Source organism: Montipora foliosa, chromosome 4 (genome assembly GCF_036669935.1).
Source record: "Montipora foliosa isolate CH-2021 chromosome 4, ASM3666993v2, whole genome shotgun sequence".
NCBI classification, from domain to species: Eukaryota; Metazoa; Cnidaria; class Anthozoa; order Scleractinia; family Acroporidae; genus Montipora; species Montipora foliosa.
The window spans coordinates 49237044-49242043 of NC_090872.1; the positions used below are offsets into that span (position 1 = coordinate 49237044).

A 5000-nucleotide genomic window follows, 5' to 3' on the forward strand; every position below is an offset into this window, starting at 1 on the left:
TTTTTACCAGGCTAGAGCAAGTACAAAAACACAACTTTAATATTGAGACTATTTAAAGTGACATGAAATTGAATTAATTAAGTCGTACGATGTCAATACGAAAGTGTAAGCTGGTCTAACTCCGAAACATTTGAAAAGTTATTTAACGAGGGTACTATATATTTATCAACAACAGAGCCTAGAGCGCTTACGACTGCATGTATTTTAAATTGTTCAGTGTCGTTTGATTACTTCTAACAGAAACGTAGAGCTTTATTAATAAAATGGGGATGTAAAAACGTACCTTATTATATGATTAGCTCAGCGAGCGGGCAAGATGGACCAAATCCCGCGCTATGATTGGCTACCTGAGCGGGCAAGATGGAGCTATACTGGCCTCTCGGGATTTCTTGCTTGGTCCCACAAGATCTTTTTGGTGTTTTATCCCATATAAAAAATCCTTTATTGATTAAGCTTGTTCGGTCAAGATGGCTGCATATTGGCCTCGTTCTGTTTTTGCGTGTTTATGGACCTCGACTTCGTCTCAGTCCAATATCCAGCCAGCTTGACCTCACGCTTTGTCAATAACCCATATATATAGCATTCTTATGCAGCCAAAATTCCTTTGAAGACCTTCCCTTGAAGACAACTTTTGAAGACCTTCAAGTTTTGTAAGCCAATCGCTCACAAATGCTCTATCTCTTCCTTTAAACACTTCCATCTCGTCCAAACACGTGTTTAAAGCTGTTAGCGACTTCGGCGCCCGAATTGAAAATAATAAATAAATAAATAGACACGCACTTGTGTACACGCGCCTATGTAACTAGTCTACATATTCTTGGTTTGCACGTAACGTCACAAAAAAAATACAAAGCTAAAGAGCCTTTTGAGTTTTTATCTCAATCAGCTACAAGAGGTTTTAGAAATATATCTGTTTGCATGTTTCGAAAATAGAGCATAGTATGTTTCGAAAACAGAGCAGAGTATTTCACAGTGCGTGACATGTTGACGGCTTTCGAAAAACATGCCAGTTGCGTAAAAAAATCGATTCACCTCGTGTTTTTGTGGCCTAAACAGCCAAAATACTAGGAGACGTGTCTATACGAATGTATGTACTAAATTCCAAATGTTTCTACAGGTTTCCGGCCGCCATGTTGGTGTACTTTAGCAGTACTAAACTCTACAAATTTGAGTAGTGTATTTTGCTGAATAACTCAATTACGGAATATCGCACAGCCCTGAGACTTAGACCCGTTGTTCATTTAATCCTCTTCTATAACATTTCCATTTCTTGACTCAATTTCGTAAATGGTAAGCGATTTATGTTTTCACTTGTGTGACGTGCAAACCAAGAATACAGGTGAACACAGATGTCCCTGTGAGTTCAAAACTAACTGAACTCACAAATCTTCACTGTAAGACTAAGGTTCTAAAAGAAAAAAATATGAAGGGTGTTAAACACAATTTGTAAAATATCCATCACATCACACATCCGCCATAATTTGAATGAAGGGGGTAGTTTCTAAAGAAACTGTAGTGCTGCGTCGGTGGGGAAGTAGTATACAAAAATTTGGTTTTATTAACGGTGTTGATAATGTAAATTGGCTACCATACAGAGATTCTAAAAGCTGACGTTTCGAGCGTTAGCCCTTCGTCAGAGCGAATAGAGGAATTGTGGGATACGTGTATTTTTTAGAGTAGAGTAGGAGCTACGCTATTGGTAGTAACATGGTAACGTGAAAAATAGGAGTATATTAGTTAAATGAAAAGCGTTCCATTCGCCTGAAAAAAATGGCGAGCTCCAGCAACGATTCACGTATTAAGTACTAAAGAAAAAGATTCGGCGAAAAAGTGAATGCGGAGTCTGTTGTTGTGATAACATAGCAAGAGGACAGAGAAAAAAAATAGCGATCCAAAGGATAAGAAACGCAAGGGGTGACAGGCCACACTGATTCCCTTCCTGTGTGAAGACATGTATATAACCTTTTATAGTTTTGCTTTAACGAGCAGATCCTTCAAAGATTTTCCTTTTCAAGGCATATGCTGCATATGAATGATAGGTGGTTCTTTAAAAATTTAGCGAAGTAGGGGTTATATAGTAGGGGTTTATATTACACCAGAGCGGTCTGACAGAATTTGGGCAAAGTGAGCGAGTGCATCAAATCTACCGTGAGGAATCTAAAAGAAACAAATAAGCTCAAAGAAGACTCGCAAAGACTCGGCAACTCCGGGGGGGGGGGGGAAGGGGTTACTTTCTACTAAATGGGGATGTGCCGCTGCATGGGGTCGCATTTTTACGACTGGATTGACTATAATGCATGGGGTTGCATCTTCAACAGAGTTCCCGAGAGAGTTAGAATGGGGTCGCAAATTGTCGGGAGTTCGGGGCTAAGAAAATTCTGGCTAGTGGAATTTAAAAATGGAGAGATTCACGGTAATAAAGGTAGTTACAGAAAGAAATGTAGCGCTGTTGATTTAATATTTACTAGTCGCATTACATTCCGTTTTGAAATTACAATTAAAAGACTATGTAAGTTTTTTTTTATGTATAAACAGAAAGTGACTAAGACGGGATCTATAATTGGCCATTAAATAGACTATAAATAAGTAGACATACTCAGCGAAAATTGGCCCAAGTACCTCGCCTTGCTCGGCAACCAATTGTCCCTAAGGAACTGTGTCCCGAAAGACACAAACTTTTGAAGACATTCTACTCAATGGTGTGAAGAGCCTTATGAGCAAAATCAAAATTATTAATCCACAGCTCAAAGATAACATTGACTAGAAAACTCTACTTACAACAATAGCAGAGGTTTTGCACGCACTTTCGCATTTTAAGCGCGAGAACCTTTGATGCCCTCCTTCAATATGCAACAGACTTCGATACAATATCAAAGGAGTCATTAATAAGTATAAAGCGAGAAACCAAATGGGGAGGGGGGGGGAAACTTTACCCATCTATCCTCGTATTACTCGGTGCCACGGACTAGTATGTCGTTCAAAGATGTACTGTAAGATTCATGACCCCACTGCCTGCTGATACGCTTACCGAAAACGAAGAGGCCTTAATATACTATAGTGTCCCGGTTTGAACCGGCCTAGAACAGAGCAAATACGGACTGAACGAGAGTTTTTCAATAAAAGAAATTGTTTCCAACACGATGCAAAGCCCGAGAATTTTGTTTATTCAAGCAAACAAAGGACATTTGAATGGTTTTATCTGTGTTGTTTTCGTCATTCACTCGCACCTTACAACTATTATGCAGTCCGTACGATTCTCAGTAAAAGCAGTATGAAGCCAAAAATACTAGAAAATGACGCAATAGTGGAATAATAAATCCCGTAATGAAAGGTTTTACATACCATCATCCGTGCGGACGTGTTGCTTATTTCTCGTAACATGTTAACTATTGCTATAATTTGTACCTTATGATTACCTGCATTTTTTCACAGCTTAAATTGTACGGGGAGCTAACTAGAAAACCTATCGGTTCACTTAGCTCCCCAGCTCGTAACTTACTAGCTAAATAAAAGAAAAAAAAAACTAAAATGCTACCGAAACTTCATTAAGAATTTCAAATCAAATGTAAACAACAATACGAGCTGAATAAAACATCATTATTATTATTATTATTATTATTATTATTATTATTATTATTATTATCATTATTTTCTATTCCCCATTACGATTGGAAAGAATGAGTTTGAGTCGAATAAGTAAAATGTTTATAGCGGTATCATAATTAAAGGAGATCTGCGGGACGAAGGTCGAAGGCGACCATGCAAACCCCGAGAAATTTTGATTATGACGTAACCGTAAGGCCGAATGGCTTTTGGCCAACTTTTCAAGTAAGCCAATATGCGAAATGTATTGCTACTTTAGTGGGAAGTTGCATGAGCTGGAAACCGTGTTTTTATTTTTCGCGAAAATTTGCATGGCCAGCGAATTACATAAACATAAAGTTAACATATGCAAATTTAAAGTTCCGCTTTCAGGCTTGCCTAAATATGTCTATATATTAGTATTTATTTTTGCTAATTAATAAAACGGGAACTGAATATTTAAAAAAAGTCAGAGTGACGAGCTGATCCCTTCTCGCGTGCCTTTTAAAAGCAGGTGGTGACAGATGCTTGTTGCTGCTCGGACAGAAACAATCCTCCAGACGCTTTTCTTGCTTTTAGTCCTCATTCCTTGAAAAGGTATGTTCAAAACTAAATATGTTCTTAAAATGTAAGAATTAAGTATGGCAATTGTTAATAAGAAAGCACTTGGACAGGTTTGCAATTAATGTCGGTCTCAGCGCACTTGTTTTTTCGTCTTACCTCAAAACGCCTTAAAGGTTTTATCAAGAAATTAACCGAGTGAGTGCAAATTCTTGACAAAAATGTCTCGAAATTGATGTTTTTCTTCTGCAACCATAATTAAAACGTTGGGAAATTGAACTGTTTTTTTTTTCTAGGCCTTCAAAGCTCCGTGACAGTTTGAGAATGACATGAAATTAAAGTTCCTTGAGACTTTCTAATATTTTCTCAGCTACAGAAAAGGCATTTTTTTACATGTCTTGATACCATTATTTACAAACTTAACACAGAGTAATCGGTAGGAACTATTGAAATTAGGTAGGAGAAAGAGGGAAGGAAGGAAAGGTGGGGGGGGGGGGTGGGGGAAGGAAGGGTTTGAACTCGAAATTTGCCTGAAGAGTTTTATAGATGGATGAGACGAAACAAAAATATCGTGGACTAAAGAGGAATAATTATTGCGTGTCTACTTTTTCATTATTCTTGTTTAAACATGAGCCCATTATTTCAAAAACTATTATTATTTACCTCTAGAGAAACCAACTTATTCCCGCTTGTTTTCCTCCTCTATAGCTGTTTGTTTTAAACTACTATCGGAGCATATCTAGGAAGAGTGCTCCACGGTAGTTTAAAGATACGGGGATGCATTGCAATGCTTTCGCGTGTATGCTTATATTAATGTCCGATGAAAAATCGATATTTCGCAACCAGGTTTTGATGAT

General features: G+C 37.8%; 1 protein-coding gene across 1 annotated transcript in view; it reads left to right on the forward strand.

Moving 5' to 3' along the window:
- The first annotated feature begins 4104 nt into the window (after nucleotides 1-4104).
- LOC138000900 (uncharacterized) overlaps nucleotides 4105-5000 on the forward strand; it is a 59013-nt gene continuing 58117 nt past the window's right edge. Inside the window, exon 1 of the mRNA XM_068847572.1 lies at nucleotides 4105-4179. The gene's annotated coding sequence lies outside the window, so the exon portion shown is untranslated. The remainder of the gene's footprint in view (nucleotides 4180-5000) is intronic.